The sequence below is a fragment of the Botryllus schlosseri genome, chromosome 11 (assembly GCF_051294905.1).
Source record: "Botryllus schlosseri isolate E-star chromosome 11, Bs_hap1, whole genome shotgun sequence".
Taxonomy (NCBI): Eukaryota; Metazoa; Chordata; class Ascidiacea; order Stolidobranchia; family Styelidae; genus Botryllus; species Botryllus schlosseri.
Window position 1 is genome coordinate 25,389,158 of NC_137246.1, and position 18,718 is coordinate 25,407,875.

The following is an 18,718-nucleotide window of genomic DNA, read 5'->3' on the forward strand; positions in this document are numbered from 1 at the left end:
AAAGAGGATCTGAAAGCTCAAAAAAAGGTTGATTTTGAAATTTTTTTAATCGTGGGTATTGTGTTGATTAAGAAAAAGGTAATCACTTGACTCGACCCCAATTTTTTACGAAACTCTGACGTTCGCTTCGTCGGAGTCGCATTTTTCGTGGCATTTAAATCCTTTTCAGCGGAGACGAGGACAAATCCCCCTAAATAAGGACATTTAGGCGTCCTCCGAGGAAACTTTCAATTTATAATTTTTTTTATATACAATAATTACGGTAATCGCGCATGATTGTCCGTAAAAACTACCCTGTATGTTTAACAAATGCGTCTATTCCCCATTGGAAACCATTGAATTCCCCACCAGTGGGAATTCCCCACCGGTTGGGAACCACAGGTCTAACTATCTATGCAATGCATGTCAAACTCTTTGGATTCAAGTGGAACCTCCAGATTGTTTCGTTGAGATCAATAGCGCTCCGTCGCCGTCTCCCAGATGGTCTAGGGGTCAGGATTCCCGGCTTTCACTCAGGCGGCCCGGGTTCGATTCCCGGTCTGGGAACGTTTTTTCAACTTGTATTTGAAAACGGCAATACCATGCACAAACTTTATACCAGTAATTTCAAACTCCCAACATCAATAGAGAAACTGTGTACGACTCGCGCCCCTATAAACTACAACATACGGTACCTTAACGTCTCATGTTTTCGGTTGTCGATAAAGTTTTGTATGGCAAACTATAACCGATGCCAAGACAAAAGCCAAAGAAAAGGCCATTGAACGTCTTCACTGAAGAGGGCAACGTAATCGCTAAGGTTGATCAAGTACAAATAACGCTGCAAAGACACACAGTACAAACAGTTTTATCGCCTTAATGTGCAGGCAGGCCAAAGCTACACGATCAGTGCACAAGTATAAGCTGGGTGGCTGAACGTATACAATAAAGTTAATAACTTGAAAATGCGACGTCCAGAGCAATGCGGCCTGAATTTTTTCTGTGACGAATCAGGAAAATGACTTTGTCTAAAATCCAACCATGAGAATGGCAAGAGTGCCTATGCACGCGCGCACACTAATAAATGGAATCAAAATATATATAGGTATAATATTTAGATTTGGTAAGTATCGAGAATAAAAAACTTCAAGTCAATTTCGGTAGATGAATTGAATGGATATAAACGCTGCTTATTAATTCAAGACGACCGCAAATAGAATAAAAAACCATCCGCTGATTTCAATCGTCTGCATAGTACACGAAGAAGGCGTAAAGAATAGCAAATCCTCCTAAGCATGTTCCCATGAGCCCTGTTATGACTCCGTGATCTTTATATTTCACCACATTAATGATGAAAAGCACGAAGTTGGTCGTCACCATAATAACGGAAATCACTGAAAAGTGAAAAATGATTCAAATTCAATAACTTTCTTGTAAGGGATGTATTGGCAAACATTGTGTAGAAAGGAAAGGTATTTTATGGCAGGGTTTCCCAACCTGTAGGCCATGGTCCGTTGCGGGCCACGAGACCGTCAGAGGAGCACGCAAATATTTTATCATCTGCAAGTTTAGTTCACGATAACAAACGAAATAAATTAAAACTCATCTGCTTAAGTTTGACGCTGAGCGTTCAAAGCCATAATTTCTGCCATTGGCGAATATCTGTTGGATTATCCCGCCTGTGCGAAAAATTATCGAGACGACAGATTTCGCTTCATCGGGAGGGGCCGCTCACACTTTCACTTGTGTGCCTTGGAGTCGACCTTTATCAAAATGCACCAGCCCAAGCTTTGTCGACAAAAGGAGTTCATGGACCATCTTAAAATAGTAGCCTACATTCGATGGTTTTTAATTCACCATGAGTAGACAACGGGCCATCTACAACAGTTAGACTAAAAGGTCTACACCAGTGGTTCCCAACGTGGGCGATATCGCCCCCCAGGGGGCGATTTGGCGAGCTAGGGGGGCGAAAATGACGAAGGGGGCGACAGGGGGACGAAAATGGACAAAGGGGGCGACGGGGGGCGAAAACAACGAAGGGGGCGATAGGGGGGCGATGACGCGTAAAAACGGCTGACTTTTTTTTTTTTTTTTTTTTTTTAGTCATCCACCTAGCAATGTGGAGCGAAAAAACGTTATTTTCAGCTCTGGGCGGAGAAAGATGAAATTTGGGGGGCGATGATCGGTGTTGACCTTGAAAAGGGGGCGATGGGTCGAAAAAGGTTGGGAACCACTGGTCTACACAGTGGTTCGGAACCTTTTTCGACACATCGCCTCCTTATCAATCTCGAAATTTTCGCCGCCCCCGCCCATATTTAAGGATCCGAAAATGGGACATATTGCCTAAACGGGCTATTACAGGTAATTTTACTACTAAAATAGCCATTTTCCGAGGTAGTAACACCGGTTTCCGCGTCTAATTTTCGTTGATTCCACATTTTTTCGCGTCATATGCAGAATAAGCCGTTCTAAAATGTTCGTGTCCTAGTATCCTTTGGTGTTTTCGCCCTCTTGTTTCTCAAAATTGCCCACTGGGCCCGATATCGTTCACGTTGGGAACCACTGGTCTAAACTATCTATGCATGTCAAACTCTTTGGATTCAAGTGGAACCACCAGATTGGTTTCCTGAGATGAACAGCTCCCTGTCAACGTCTCCCAGATGGTCTAGGGGTCAGGATTCCTGGCTCTCACCCAGGCGGCCCGGGTTCGATTCCCGGTCTGGGAACACTTTTTCAACTTGAATTCGAAAACAGCAATACAATTCACAGACTTTATCACCCGTAATTTCAGATATCTAACATAAATAGACAAACATCGCAAGTCCTTGAGAGGATTGTCAGTCGATTGTAATCGTAGAATTTAGCTATATTAAGTCTAAACTAAACTATCGATGCATGCACATTGCGCACTCTTTGAATATAAATGGAACCACCAAATTCATTCGATGAGATTAATAGCGTTCCTTCGCCGTCTCCCAGATGGTCTAGGGGTCAGGATTCCTGGCTTTCACCCAGGCGGCCCGGGTTCGATTCCCGGTCTGGGAACACTTTTTCAACTTGAATTCGAAAACGGCCATACCATTCACAGACTTTATTACCCCGAATTTCGGATGTCTAACATATATAGACAAACATCGCGAGTCCTTGAAAGGATTGCCCTTCGATTGTAATCATAGAATTTAGCTCTATCTGTGCTTCTAAGTCTAAACTAAACTAGGGTTACCATATTTTTGTGAAGCAAATTCCGGACTCTCTTTAGCGCCAACTAGCGGATTTGCAAATGGGGTGACACATTGTCTGTCAATATGACGTCACAATAGCAAAGCATTGCCCATCGACTGTATACAGCAGTGGTAATGGTGCGCAAAGGTCTTCCACGTGGTACGCGAGAAGATTCTGTATTTTTCGACTGAAGGGAGTTATTAGTTCAAGGGTTGATTCTGAGTGTTTGAAGCCGCCGTCGTCGTGGTAAGGTCGTCGTTGTTGGTAGTGGTTATCCCACCAGTGACGGCCTACTGAGAAGAGCTCTAGTCGTAAAGCATTGGGATTCGTACCTAACCAAATTCTGTTTTAATGTATTTGACCACAAGAATTTCAAATGGATCCACTACAGAAATCATATACTGCGCCCTAACATGCACCTCAACATGGTGGAAACATTTTGACCGCCTTCAGCGCGTTTATCTTATGTAAGTGGTACGCGAGCACTGCATAAAACCTCGAAATGGTACTTGGGAGAAAAATGGTTGGGAACCACGAACCACTTGTATACGGGAATGCAGTGGAACATATAGGTCTTGGATTGGGTCATCTGCAATGTGGGCTCTGCTGATTGCTATACTTGCTAGGGTCTGCAATAGATTTCTCCACGGTCCGGATGAAATCGTCTGACGGGCCGTGTCATGGCCTGTCGGGATTGTGTTGGACAGCCCTGCTATACCGTTGGGTCGGTGCGGCTATCTGGATATGTGTTTTAATCAGGTCCGAAACAACATTTTTCTGCCCCCTTCCGCCGAATAAAAAAGCACTGATCTTGGGCCCATCATAGGGTAGTCGATGAAACTTTTTGGGCGCTTACAACATGCATCTGGCTGTTAAATTTTTTTAATGACTTCTGTCAATATTATTGATTCTTCCATATATTAGGCTACTCTAAAATGCACCAGCAGGTATAGCACACAGCTGATGATTTCCAACTTTTTATGGTCGCGACCGCATTTCCAACTTCAGAATGTTCCGTGGACTAGCTCCAAACTTGATAAGCTGATTACTAAAAAATGAGCTCGCCCAAACTATTTATTTTGATTGCAAATTTGGCGAGGGTGGTGCCTGGTGCCCATACTGATATCAATATACGTTGCATTAATTCACGAGCGGTGCGAAGAAACAATTTTAAATAGCATAAATCTGCTTGAAAACATTATTGTTTATGTTGATATACGAAGAAATTTGAAGCCTACTTCAAACCGTTAAAATTCCGGACATTTAGGCATATTTTAGGAATTCCTCCCAGACGCAGATTTTTCAGTGAAATTCTGGACGTATGGCAACCCTAAACTAAACTATCTGTGCATTGCACACTCTTCGAACTTAGGTGGAATCGTCAAATTCTTTTGTTGAGGTCAGTAGCGCTCGTTTGCCGTCTCCCAGATGGTCTAGGGGTCAGGATTCCTGGCTTTCACCCAGGCGGCCCGGGTTTGATTCCCGGTCTGGGAACACTTTTTCAACATGAATTCGAAAACGGCAATACAATTCACAGACCCGTAATTCCAGATGTTATTTCGTCCGACCCGCGGATAGTTTCCCGTCTGAAATGATAATGTAGCCCGCGACCCCAGTCTGCCGAGATTCCCCACTTCTTGCTTGCCACGTCAAATTCTAGTGAATGTATGTTATTATATACAAGTGTGCGCAGCCTGCGAGAGTGGAGCTTACGCGTAAGTTCGTTGAAGCGAGAAGACTTGCATTATCGGCATTTAAAATGCAGGCCTATACTCAACCCTAATGACTTGATATCTTGGCTAATTTGGGGTTCCGCGGGCTTATCGAACGCCTTGAAATCTTAATTAAGGAATGGAACATATGTTAATTGAAAGAAGCAGATATGGCGGCGCCTGTATCACAATGCTATTCTCAAACCAACATTTCTTCGGCATTATCGGCGAGAAATGACTTTGAAGTGACATTGCCGTCGTTAAAATACATTCATTAAATACGATATATTCCTTGTATGTGTGGATAAATGGGCGAATAATGTATCGATTCAGCAATCCGGCCCGCCGAATGGAGAAGTTGCCCGTCCCTGCTTCAAAATATCATAATATGTTTTTATACTACTAAATAAATACAGTCCATCCTCAAGATTACTGGACCACGACTGACCTATCGATCTCGCTTCCAATGACATGCCGCCATATTCCTTGTCACATCCTTTTTCTATACTATCTTCTTGTGCACAAGTAAAAGCTGAGTGGCTGAACGTATATAATAAAGTTAATAACTTGAAAATGCGACTTTCAGAGCAATGCGTCCTGGATTTTTTCTGTGACGAATCAGGAATATGACTTTGTCTAAAATCCAACTATGAGAATGGCAAGAGTCCCGATGCACGCGCGCACACAAATAAATGGAATCAAAATATATATACGTATATTATTTGGATTTGGTAAGTATCGAAAATAAAAAACTTCAAATCAATTTCCGCAGATGAATTGAATGGATATAAACGCTGCCTATTAATTCAAGACGACCGCAAATAGAATAAAAAACCATCCGCTGATTTCAGTCGTCTGTAGTATACGAAGAAAGCGTAATGAATAGCAAATCCTCCCAAGCATGTTCCCATGAGCCCTGTTGTGACTCCGTGTTCTTTATATTTCAACACATTAATGATGAAAAGCACGAAGTTGGTCGTCACCATAATAACGGAAATCACTGACAAGTAAAAAAGGATTCAAATTCAATAACGTTCTTGTAAGGGATATATTGGCAAACATTGTGTAGAAAGGAAAGGTATATTTAGGGCAGGGTTTCCCAACCTGTAGGCCATGGTCCGTTGCGGGCCACGAGACCGTCAGAGGAGCACGCAAATATTTTATCATCTGCAAGTTTAGTTCACGATAACAAACGAAATAAATTAAAACTCATCTGCTTAAGTTTGACGCTGAGCGTTCAAAGCCATAATTTCTGCCATTGGCGAATATCTGTTGGATTATCACGCCTGTGCGAAAAATTATCGAGACGACAGATTTCGCTTCATCGGGAGGGGCCGCTCACACTTTCACTTGTGTGCCTTGGAGTCGACCTTTATCAAAATGCACCAGCCCAAGCTTTGTCGACAAAAGGAGTTCATGGACCATCTTAAAATAGTAGCCTACTTTCGATGGTTTTTAATTCACCATGAGTAGACAACGGGCCATCTACAACAGTTGGACTAAAAGGGCTACACAGTGGTTCGAAACCTTTTTCGACACATCGCCTCCTGATCAATCTCGAAATTTTCGCCCCCCCACCCCCACCCATATTTAAGGATCCGAAAACGGGACATATTGACTAAACGGGCAATCACTGGTAATTTTACTACTAAAATAGCCGTTTTCCGAGGTAGAAACACCGGTTTCCGCGTCTAATTTTCGTTGATTCGACATTTTTTCGCGTCATATGCAGAATAAGCCGTTCTAAAATGTTCGTGTCCTAGTATCCTTTGGTATTTTCGCCCTTTTGTTTCTCAAAATTGCCCACTGGGCCCGATATCGTCCACGTTGGGAACCACTGATCTAATCTATCTATGCATTCCAAACTCTTTGGATTCATGTGGAACCACCAGATTGGTTTTCTGAAATGAACAGCTTCCTATCGACGTCTCCCAGATGGTCTAGGGGTCAGGATTCCTGGCTCTCACCCAGGCGGCCCGGGTTCGATTCCCGGTCTGGGAACACTTTTCCAACTTGAATTCGAAAACGGCAATACAATTCACAGACTTTATCACCCGTAACTTCAGATGTCTAACATAAATAGACAAACATCGCAAGTCCTTGAAAGGATTGTAATTGGATTGTAAAAGGATTGTAAAAGGATTGTAATCTTAGAATTTAGCTATATTAAGTCTAAACTAAACTATCTATGCATGCACATTGCGCACTCTTTGAACTTAAATGGAACCGCCAAATTCATTCGATGAGATTAATAGCGTTCCTTCGCCGTCTCCCAGATGGTCTAGGGGTCAGGATTCCTGGCTTTCACCCAGGCGGCCCGGGTTCGATTCCCGGTCTGCATGGGAACACTTTTTCAACTTGAATTCGAAAACGGCGATACCATTCACAGACTTTATTACCCCGAATTTCGGATGTCTTACATATATTGACAAACATCGCAAGTCCTTGAAAGGATTGCCCTTCGATTGTAATCATAGAATTTAGTTCTATCTGTGCTTCTAAGTCTAAACTAAACTAGGGTTACCATATTTTTGTGAAGCAAATTCCGGACTCTCTTTAGCGCCAACTAGCGGATTTGAAAATGAGGTGACACATTGTCTGTCAATATGACGTCACACTAGCAAAGCATTGCCCATCGACTGTATACAGCAGTGGTAATGGTGCGCAAAGGTCTTCCAGGTGGTACGTGAGAAGATTCTGTATTTTTCGACTGAAGGGAGTTATTAGTTCAAGGGTTGATTCTGAGTGTTTGAAGCCGCCGTCGTCGTGGTAAGGTCGTCGTTGTTGGTAGTGGTTATCCCACCAGTGACGGCCTACTGAGAAGAGCTCTAGTCGTAAAGCATTGGGATTCGTACCTAACCAAATTCTGTTTTAATGTATTTGACCACAAGAATTTCAAATGGATCCACTACAGAAATCATATACTGCGCCCTAACATGCACCTCAACATGGTGGAAACATTTTGACCGCCTTCAGCGCGCTTATCTTATGTAAGTGGTACGCGAGCACTGCATAAAACCTCGAAATGGTACTTGGGAGAAAAATGGTTGGGAACGACGAACCACTTGTATACGGGAATGCAGTGGAACATATAGGTCTTGGATTGGGTCATCTGTAATGTGGGCTCTGCTGATTGCTATACTTGCTAGGGTCTGCAATAGATTTCTCCACGGTCCGGATGAAATCGTCTGACGGGCCATGTCATGGCCTGTCGGGATTGTGTTGGACAGCCCTGCTATACCGTTGGGTCGGTGCGGCTATCTGGATATGTGTTTTAATCAGGTCCGAAACAACATTTTTCTGCCCCCTTCCGCCGAATGAAAAAGCACTGATCTTGGGCCCATCATAGGGTAGTCGATGAAACTTTTTGGGCGCTTACAACATGCATCTGGCTGTTAAATTTTTTGAATGACATCTGTCAATATTATTGATTCTTCCATATATTAGGCTACTCTAAAATGCACCAGCAGGTATAGCACACAGCTGATGATTTCCAACTTTTTATGGTCGCGACCGCATTTCCAACTTCAGAATGTTCCGTGGACTAGCTCCAAACTTGATAAGCTGATTACTAAAAAATCAGCTCGCCCAAACTATTTATTTTGATTGCAAATTTGGCGAGGGTGGTGCCTGGTGCCCATACTGATATCAATATACGTTGCATTAATTCACGAGCGGTGCGAAGAAACAATTTTAAATGGCATAAATCTGCTTGAAAATATTATTGTTTATGTTGATATACGAAGAAATTTGAAGCCTACTTCAAACCGTTAAAATTCCGGACATTTAGGCATATTTTAGGAATTCCTCCCGGACGCAGATTTTTCAGTGAAATTCCGGACGTATGGCAACCCTAAACTAAACTATCTGTGCTTTGCACACTCTTCGAACTTAGGTGGAATCGTCAAATTCTTTTGTTGAGGTCAGTAGCTCTCGTTTGCCATCTCCCGGATGGTCTAGGGGTCAGGTTTCCTGGCTTTCACCCAGGCGGCCCGGGTTTGATTCCCGGTCTGGGAACACTTTTTCAACATGAATTCGAAAACGGCAATACAATTCACAGACCCGTAATTCCAGATGTTATTTCGTCCGACCCGCGGATAGTTTCCCGTCTGAAATGATAATGTAGCCCGCGACCCCAGTCTGCCGAGATTCCCCACTTCTTGCTTGCCACGTCAAATTCTAGTGAATGTATGTTATTATATACAAGTGTGCGCAGCCTGCGAGAGTGGAGCTTACGCGTAAGTTCGTTGAAGCGAGAAGACTTGCATTATCGGCATTTAAAATGCAGGCCTAAACTCAACCCTAATGACTTGATATCTTGGCTAATTTGGGGTTCCGCGGGCTTATCGAACGCCTTGAAATCTTAATTAAGGAATGGAACATATGTTAATTGAAAGAAGCAGATATGGCGGCGCTTGTATCACAATGCTGTTCTCAAACCAACATTTCTTCGGCATTATCGGTGAGAAATGACTTTGAAGTGACATTGCCGTCGTTAAAATACATTCATTAAATACGATATATTCCTTGTAAGTGTGGATAAATGGGCGAATAATGTATCGATTCAGCAATCCGGCCCGCCGAATGGAGAAGTTGCCCGTCCCTGCTTCAAAATATCATAATATGTTTTTATACTACTAAATAAATACAGTCCATCCTCAAGATTACTGGACCACGACTGACCTATCGATCTCGCTTCCAATGACATGCCGCCATATTCCTTGTCACTTCCTTTTTCTATACTATCTTCTTGTGCACAAGTAAAAGCTGAGTGGCTGAACGTATATAATAAAGTTAATAACTTGAAAATGCGACTTTCAGAGCAATGCGTCCTGGATTTTTTCTGTGACGAATCAGGAATATGACTTTGTCTAAAATCCAACTATGAGAATGGCAAGAGTCCCGATGCACGCGCGCACACAAATAAATGGAATCAAAATATATATACGTATATTATTTGGATTTGGAAAGTATCGAAAATAAAAAACTTCAAATCAATTTCCGCAGATGAATTGAATGGATATAAACGCTGCCTATTAATTCAAGACGACCGCAAATAGAATAAAAAACCATCCGCTGATTTCAGTCGTCTGTAGTATACGAAGAAAGCGTAATGAATAGCAAATCCTCCCAAGCATGTTCCCATGAGCCCTGTTGTGACTCCGTGTTCTTTATATTTCAAGACATTAATGATGAAAAGCACGAAGTTGGTCGTCACCATAATAACGGAAATCACTGACAAGTAAAAAAGGATTCAAATTCAATAACGTTCTTGTAAGGGATATATTGGCAAACATTGTGTAGAAAGGAAAGGTATATTTAGGGCAGGGTTTCCCAACCTGTAGGCCATGGTCCGTTGCGGGCCACGAGACCGTCAGAGGAGCACGCAAATATTTTATCATCTGCAAGTTTAGTTCACGATAACAAACGAAATAAATTAAAACTCATCTGCTTAAGTTTGACGCTGAGCGTTCAAAGCCATAATTTCTGCCATTGGCGAATATCTGTTGGATTATCACGCCTGTGCGAAAAATTATCGAGACGACAGATTTCGCTTCATCGGGAGGGGCCGCTCACACTTTCACTTGTGTGCCTTGGAGTCGACCTTTATCAAAATGCACCAGCCCAAGCTTTGTCGACAAAAGGAGTTCATGGACCATCTTAAAATAGTAGCCTACTTTCGATGGTTTTTAATTCACCATGAGTAGACAACGGGCCATCAACAACAGTTGGACTAAAAGGGCTACACAGTGGTTCGAAACCTTTTTCGACACATCGCCTCCTGATCAATCTCGAAATTTTCGCCCCCCCCCCCCACCCATATTTAAGGATCCGAAAATGGGACATATTGACTAAACGGGCAATCACTGGTAATTTTACTACTAAAATAGCCATTTTCCGAGGTAGAAACACCGGTTTCCGCGTCTAATTTTCGTTGATTCGACATTTTTTCGCGTCATATGCAGAATAAGCCGTTCTAAAATGTTCGTGTCCTAGTATCCTTTGGTATTTTCGCCCTTTTGTTTCTCAAAATTGCCCACTGGGCCCGATATCGTCCACGTTGGGAACCACTGATCTAATCTATCTATGCATTCCAAACTCTTTGGATTCATGTGGAACCACCAGATTGGTTTTCTGAAATGAACAGCTTCCTGTCGACGTCTCCCAGATGGTCTAGGGGTCAGGATTCCTGGCTCTCACCCAGGCGGCCCGGGTTCGATTCCCGGTCTGGGAACACTTTTCCAACTTGAATTCGAAAACGGCAATACAATTCACAGACTTTATCACCCGTAACTTCAGATGTCTAACATAAATAGACAAACATCGCAAGTCCTTGAAAGGATTGTAATTGGATTGTAAAAGGATTGTAAAAGGATTGTAATCTTAGAATTTAGCTATATTAAGTCTAAACTAAACTATCTATGCATGCACATTGCGCACTCTTTGAACTTAAATGGAACCGCCAAATTCATTCGATGAGATTAATAGCGTTCCTTCGCCGTCTCCCAGATGGTCTAGGGGTCAGGATTCCTGGCTTTCACCCAGGCGGCCCGGGTTCGATTCCCGGTCTGCATGGGAACACTTTTTCAACTTGAATTCGAAAACGGCGATACCATTCACAGACTTTATTACCCCGAATTTCGGATGTCTTACATATATTGACAAACATCGCAAGTCCTTGAAAGGATTGCCCTTCGATTGTAATCATAGAATTTAGCTCTATCTGTGCTTCTAAGTCTAAACTAAACTAGGGTTACCATATTTTTGTGAAGCAAATTCCGGACTCTCTTTAGCGCCAACTAGCGGATTTGCAAATGAGGTGACACATTGTCTGTCAATATGACGTCACACTAGCAAAGCATTGCCCATCGACTGTATACAGCAGTGGTAATGGTGCGCAAAGGTCTTCCAGGTGGTACGTGAGAAGATTCTGTATTTTTCGACTGAAGGGAGTTATTAGTTCAAGGGTTGATTCTGAGTGTTTGAAGCCGCCGTCGTCGTGGTAAGGTCGTCGTTGTTGGTAGTGGTTATCCCACCAGTGACGGCCTACTGAGAAGAGCTCTAGTCGTAAAGCATTGGGATTCGTACCTAACCAAATTCTGTTTTAATGTATTTGACCACAAGAATTTCAAATGGATCCACTACAGAAATCATATACTGCGCCCTAACATGCACCTCAACATGGTGGAAACATTTTGACCGCCTTCAGGGCGCATATCTTATGTAAGTGGTACGCGAGCACTGCATAAAACCTCGAAATGGTACTTGGGAGAAAAATGGTTGGGAACCGCGAACCACTTGTATACGGGAATGCAGTGGAACATATAGGTCTTGGATTGGGTCATCTGTAATGTGGGCTCTGCTGATTGCTATACTTGCTAGGGTCTGCAATAGATTTCTCCACGGTCCGGATGAAATCGTCTGACGGGCCATGTCATGGCCTGTCGGGATTGTGTTGGACAGCCCTGCTATACCGTTGGGTCGGTGCGGCTATCTGGATATGTGTTTTAATCAGGTCCGAAACAACATTTTTCTGCCCCCTTCCGCCGAATGAAAAAGCACTGATCTTGGGCCCATCATAGGGTAGTCGATGAAACTTTTTGGGCGCTTACAACATGCATCTGGCTGTTAAATTTTTTGAATGACTTCTGTCAATATTATTGATTCTTCCATATATTAGGCTACTCTAAAATGCACCAGCAGGTATAGCACACAGCTGATGATTTCCAACTTTTTATGGTCGCGACCGCATTTCCAACTTCAGAATGTTCCGTGGACTAGCTCCAAACTTGATAAGCTGATTACTAAAAAATCAGCTCGCCCAAACTATTTATTTTGATTGCAAATTTGGCGAGGGTGGTGCCTGGTGCCCATACTGATATCAATATACGTTGCATTAATGCACGAGCGGTGCGAAGAAACAATTTTAAATAGCATAAATCTGCTTGAAAATATTATTGTTTATGTTGATATACGAAGAAATTTGAAGCCTACTTCAAACCGTTAAAATTCCGGACATTTAGGCATATTTTAGGAATTCCTCCCGGACGCAGATTTTTCAGTGAAATTCCGGACGTATGGCAACCCTAAACTAAACTATCTGTGCTTTGCACACTCTTCGAACTTAGGTGGAATCGTCAAATTCTTTTGTTGAGGTCAGTAGCTCTCGTTTGCCATCTCCCGGATGGTCTAGGGGTCAGGTTTCCTGGCTTTCACCCAGGCGGCCCGGGTTTGATTCCCGGTCTGGGAACACTTTTTCAACATGAATTCGAAAACGGCAATACAATTCACAGACCCGTAATTCCAGATGTTATTTCGTCCGACCCGCGGATAGTTTCCCGTCTGAAATGATAATGTAGCCCGCGACCCCAGTCTGCCGAGATTCCCCACTTCTTGCTTGCCACGTCAAATTCTAGTGAATGTATGTTATTATATACAAGTGTGCGCAGCCTGCGAGAGTGGAGCTTACGCGTAAGTTCGTTGAAGCGAGAAGACTTGCATTATCGGCATTTAAAATGCAGGCCTATACTCAACCCTAATGACTTGATATCTTGGCTAATTTGGGGTTCCGCGGGCTTATCGAACGCCTTGAAATCTTAATTAAGGAATGGAACATATGTTAATTGAAAGAAGCAGATATGGCGGCGCCTGTATCACAATGCTGTTCTCAAACCAACATTTCTTCGGCATTATCGGTGAGAAATGACTTTGAAGTGACATTGCCGTCGTTAAAATACATTCATTAAATACGATATATTCCTTGTATGTGTGGATAAATGGGCGAATAATGTATCGATTCAGCAATCCGGCCCGCCGAATGGAGAAGTTGCCTGTCCCTGTCAACGTCTCCCAGATGGTCTAGGGGTCAGGATTCCTGGCTCTCACCCAGGCGGCCCGGGTTCGATTCCCGGTCTGGGAACACTTTTTCAACTTGAATTCGAAAACGGCAATACAATTCACAGACTTTATCACCCGTAATTTCAGATGTCTAACATAAATAGACAAACATCGCAAGTCCTTGAGAGGATTGTCAGTCGATTGTAATCTTAGAATTTAGCTATATTAAGTCTAAACTAAACTATCCATGCATGCACATTGCGCACTCTTTGAACTTAAATGGAACCGCCAAATTCATTCGATGAGATTAATAGCGTTCCTTCGCCGTCTCCCAGATGGTCTAGGGGTCAGGATTCCTGGCTTTCACCCAGGCGGCCCGGGTTCGATTCCCGGTCTGGGAACGCTTTTTCACCTTGTATTTGAAAACGGCAATACCATTCACAAACTTTATACCAGTAACTTCAAATGCCCAACATCAACAGAGAAACTGTGTACGACTCGCGCCCCTATAAACTACAACATACGGTACCTTAACGTCTCATGTTTTCGGTTGTCGATAAAGTTTTGTATGGCAAACTATAACCGATGCTAAGACAAAAGCCAAAGAAAAGGCCATTGAACGTCTTCACTGAAGAGGGCAACGTATTCGCTAAGGCTGATCAAGTACAAATTACGCTGCAAAGTGCCATTCAGTGCAATCAGATGTATCGCCTTAATGTACAGGCAGACCGAATCTGCACGGTCAGTGCACAAGTAAGAGGTGAGTGGCTGAACGTATATAATAAAGTTAATAACTTGAAAATGCGACTTTCAGAGCAATGTGTCCCGGATTTTCTCTGTGACGAATCAGGAAAATGACTTTGTCTGAAATCCAACTATGAGAATGGCAAGAGTGCCGATGCACGCGCGCAAACAAATAAATGGAATCAAAATATATCAATGTACATTATCTAGATTTGGTAAGTATCGAAAATAAAAAACTTCAAGACAATTTCCGCGGATGAATTGAATGGATATAAACGCTGCCTCTAAATTCAAGGTGATCGCAAATAGAATAAAAAACCATCCGCTGATTTCAATCATCCCTTTACGTCTGTAGTACACGAAGAAGGCGTAAAGAATAGCAAATCCTCCCAAGCATGTTCCCGTGAGCCCTGTTATGACTCCGTGTTCTTTATATTTCACCACGTCAATGATGGAAAGCACAAAGTTGGTCGTCACCATAATAACGGAAATCACTGAAAAGTGAGAAAGGATTCCAATTCAATAGCGTTCTTGTAAGGGATATATTGGCAAACATTGTTGTAGAAAGGAAAGGTATATTTAGGGCAGGGTTTCCCAACCTGTAGGCCATGGTCCGTTGCGGGCCACGAGACCGTCAGAGGAGCGCGCAAATATTTTATCATCTCTAAGTCTATTCCACGATAACAAACGAGATAAATTAAAACTCATCCGCTTAAGCTTGACGCTGAGCGTTCAAAGCCATAATTTCTGCCATTGGCGAATATCTGTTGGATAATCCCGCCTGTGAGAAAAATTATCGAGACGACAGATTTCGCGTCATCGGGAGGGGCCGCTCACACTTTCGCTTGTGTGCCTTGGAGTCGACCTTTATCAAAATGCACCAGCCCAAGCTTTGTCGACAAAAGTAGTTCATGGACCATCTTAAAATAGTACATTAGATGGTTTTTGATTCACCATGAGTAGACAACGGGCCATCTACAACAGTTGGACTAAACGGGCTACACAGTGGTTCGGAACCTTTTTCGACACATCGCCTCCTTATCAATCTCGAAAGTTTCGCCAACCCCCCACCCATATTTAAGGATCCGAAAATAGGATATACTGCCTAAACGGGCAATCACTGGTAATTTTACTACTAAAATAGCCATTTTTCTGAGGTAAGGACACCGGTTTCCGCGTCTAATTTTCGTTGATTCGACATTTTTTCGCGTCATATGCAGAATAAGCCGTTCTAAAATGTTCGTGTCCAAGTATCCTTCGGTATTTTCGCCCTCTTGTTTCTCAAAATTGCCCACTTGGCCCGATATCGTCCAGGTTGGGAACCACTGGTCTAAACTATCTATGCATGCCAAACTCTTTGGATTCAAGTGGAACCACCAGATTGGTTTCCTGAGATGAACAGCTCCATGTCAACGTCTTCCAGATGGTCTAGGGGTCAGGATTCCCGGCTACCACCCAAGCGGCCCGGGTTCGATTCCCGGTCTGGGAACTCTTTTTCAACTTGAATTCGAAAACGGCAATACAATTAACAGACTTTATTACCCGTAATTTCAGATGTCTAACATAAATAGACGAACATCGCAAATCCTTGAAAGGATTGTCAGTCGATTGTAATCTTAGAATTTAGCTATAATAATTCTAAACTAAACTATCCATGCATGCACATTGCGCACACTTTGAACTTAAATGGAACCGCCAAATTCATTCGATGAGATCAATAGCGGTCATTCGCCGCCTCCCAGATGGTCTAGGGGTCAGGATTCCTGGCTTTCACCCAGGCGGCCCGGGTTCGATTCCCGGTCTGGGAACGCTTTTTCAACTTGTATTTGAAAACGACAATACCATTCACAAACTTTATACCACTAATTTCAGACGCCTAACATCGATACAGAAACTGTATACGACTCGCGCCCCTATAAACGACAAAATACGGTACCTTATCGTGTCATATTTTCGGTAGCCTAGTCGATAAAGTTGTGTATGGCAAACAAAAGTAATAAGCTATTACAGATACTAAAACAAAAGCCAAAGAAAGGGCCAATAAGTCTTCACTGGAGAGGGCAACGTAGTCGCGAAGGCTGATCAAGTACAAATAACGCTACAAAGTGCCATTCAGTACCAGGACCGTAACTGCCGCAACCCAAAACCCCCAATTGGGGGGGGGGCGAGCTCGAAGGGGGCCCAAAATTATTTCGTGAATTAGCATAAATTATAGAGTATGTTTTGAAAATTCATGCAACTTTTTCAAAAGTTTCTCGCGCTAGGCGCGATTTCAAGTTGCCAATTGTCTTGAATTTTGAGTACTCTTACCCCAAGAAAAAATACGCAAGATTTATAGAAATGGGCATGTTGGCATTGGCCATTACCGCGCCACGATTTACCAAGACATATAAAGTTTTAGGCCATGTAACATGTGACTCCAAGAAGTGGGCCTGGACGATCGGCAGCGTGAAAACCTTGGCCGAAAACGATCGCCCTTATGTTGACCGAAAACTTCGCTATATATACAAAATACAAATAGGTTTAATTGTCCATAGGCGCCTAAATGACTGGCGCCGAATATTCCTGTCTTGGCAATCTGAACCTCGCAAGACAAATACCATCCCGCAGGAAAAAATTATATGCTAGTGAAGAAATACCAATTTGAAATCCTGTGCGTCTTTTACTTTAGTAGCCTACGTTTGGGCGATTCTATATATTTTTATATAGCAGACAGGAGGTCACTAAATAACATCATGTTACGGAGTCATATCAAACGCCCCTACAGTTTCCAAGACACCTCACCCAACTCTACCGGTAAATCTGATTGCGCGAGCAGAGAGGACATGAAATTGTTAGCAATAGATATGCAATTCCCTATCTTTTTGACCGATTTTATCATGGTTTATCAAAAATTTTCGCGCCTTGCACTGCCTCACAGCACAGTACGGGTAATTTCGTGGCAAAAGCGAACAACGTGATTGGGTCTAGGTTTATCACCCTATGGTAGTCCAAGACCCAAGTTTTTTGGGCGGATCTGGCGAAGTACTGTTTTCATACTGCCAACGGGTATAGCCTACGCCCGAAGGTGTTTAATTATTATTGAGGGGCCCTATCTTTTCAAACACACCTATCCTGTAAATCTAATTACGTGAGCAGTGAGAGGATAAAAATTGATAGCAATATATATGCAATTCCCGATCATATTGGCCGATTAAATCATGAATTAGAGAAATTTTTCGCGCTTCGCGCGTCTAGGCGAGAAAAGCTGGCACACTCAAATGCGCCCAATGTAGACGATAAGTATCACGGTAAACAGCGGATAGCGTGAGGGGGGTCTGGTCGGTTCATCATCATGTGGAGGGCCCAAGACCAACGTTTTTTGGGGGGGCTGACGAAGTGCTGTTGCGGCCCTGTTCAGAACAAACAGTTTTATCGCCTTAATGTACAGGCAGGCCAAAGCTACACGGTCAGTGCACAAGTAAAAGCTGAGTGGCTGAACGTATATAATAAAGTTAATAACTAGAAAATACGACTTTCAGAGCAATGCGTCCTGGATTTTTTTCTGTGACGAATCAGGAAATTGACTTTGTCTGAAATCCAACTATGAGAATGGCAAGAGTGCCGATGCACGCGCGAACACAAATAAATGGAATCAAAATATATATAGCTATATTATTCGGATTTGGTAAGTATCGAGAATAAAAAACTTCAAGTCAATTTCCGCAGATGAATTGAATGGATATAAACGCTGCCTATTAATTCAAGACGACCGCCAATACAATAAAAAACCATCCGCTGATTTCAATCGTCTGTAGTATACGAAGAAGGCGTAAAGAATAGCAAATCCTCCCAAGCATGTTCCCATGAGCCCTGTTATGACTCCGTGTTCTTTATATTTCATCGCATTAATGAATAAAGATTCTCTCTCTCTCTCTCTCTCTCTCTGATGAAAAGCACGAAGTTGGTCGTCACCATAATAACGGAAATCACTGAAAAGTAAGAAAGGATTCAAATTCAATAGCGTTCTTGTAAGGGATATATTGGCAAACATTGTTGTAGAAAGGAAAGGTATATTTAGTGCAGGGTTTCCCAGCCTGTAGGCCATGGTCCGTTGCGGGCCACGAGACCGTCAGAGGAGCACGCAAATATTTCATCATCTCTAAGTCTAGTCCACGATAACAAACGAAATAAATCAAAACTCATCCGCTTAAGCTTGACGCTGAGCGTTCAAAGCCATAATT

At 42.8% G+C, this 18,718-nt stretch overlaps 11 non-coding genes across 11 annotated transcripts; all 11 read left to right on the top strand.

The window, feature by feature from the left end:
- Window positions 1-474: 474 nt before the first annotated feature.
- On the top strand, window positions 475-546 carry Trnae-uuc (transfer RNA glutamic acid (anticodon UUC)). The gene has a single exon. It is a non-coding gene; the product is annotated as a tRNA-Glu (tRNA).
- A 2,087-nt stretch (window positions 547-2,633) lies between these two features.
- Window positions 2,634-2,705, top strand: Trnae-cuc (transfer RNA glutamic acid (anticodon CUC)). Its single transcript has one exon. It is a non-coding gene; the product is annotated as a tRNA-Glu (tRNA).
- Window positions 2,706-2,952: 247 nt separating this feature from the next.
- Trnae-uuc (transfer RNA glutamic acid (anticodon UUC)) lies at window positions 2,953-3,024 on the top strand. The gene has a single exon. It is a non-coding gene; the product is annotated as a tRNA-Glu (tRNA).
- A 1,599-nt stretch (window positions 3,025-4,623) lies between these two features.
- Trnae-uuc (transfer RNA glutamic acid (anticodon UUC)) lies at window positions 4,624-4,695 on the top strand. Its single transcript has one exon. It is a non-coding gene; the product is annotated as a tRNA-Glu (tRNA).
- A 2,147-nt stretch (window positions 4,696-6,842) lies between these two features.
- Trnae-cuc (transfer RNA glutamic acid (anticodon CUC)) lies at window positions 6,843-6,914 on the top strand. The gene has a single exon. It is a non-coding gene; the product is annotated as a tRNA-Glu (tRNA).
- A 1,944-nt stretch (window positions 6,915-8,858) lies between these two features.
- Trnae-uuc (transfer RNA glutamic acid (anticodon UUC)) lies at window positions 8,859-8,930 on the top strand. The gene has a single exon. It is a non-coding gene; the product is annotated as a tRNA-Glu (tRNA).
- Window positions 8,931-11,076: 2,146 nt separating this feature from the next.
- Trnae-cuc (transfer RNA glutamic acid (anticodon CUC)) lies at window positions 11,077-11,148 on the top strand. The gene has a single exon. It is a non-coding gene; the product is annotated as a tRNA-Glu (tRNA).
- Window positions 11,149-13,092: 1,944 nt separating this feature from the next.
- On the top strand, window positions 13,093-13,164 carry Trnae-uuc (transfer RNA glutamic acid (anticodon UUC)). The gene has a single exon. It is a non-coding gene; the product is annotated as a tRNA-Glu (tRNA).
- Window positions 13,165-13,761: 597 nt separating this feature from the next.
- Window positions 13,762-13,833, top strand: Trnae-cuc (transfer RNA glutamic acid (anticodon CUC)). The gene has a single exon. It is a non-coding gene; the product is annotated as a tRNA-Glu (tRNA).
- Window positions 13,834-14,080: 247 nt separating this feature from the next.
- On the top strand, window positions 14,081-14,152 carry Trnae-uuc (transfer RNA glutamic acid (anticodon UUC)). Its single transcript has one exon. It is a non-coding gene; the product is annotated as a tRNA-Glu (tRNA).
- Window positions 14,153-16,231: 2,079 nt separating this feature from the next.
- Trnae-uuc (transfer RNA glutamic acid (anticodon UUC)) lies at window positions 16,232-16,303 on the top strand. Its single transcript has one exon. It is a non-coding gene; the product is annotated as a tRNA-Glu (tRNA).
- The last annotated feature ends 2,415 nt before the right edge of the window (window positions 16,304-18,718 follow it).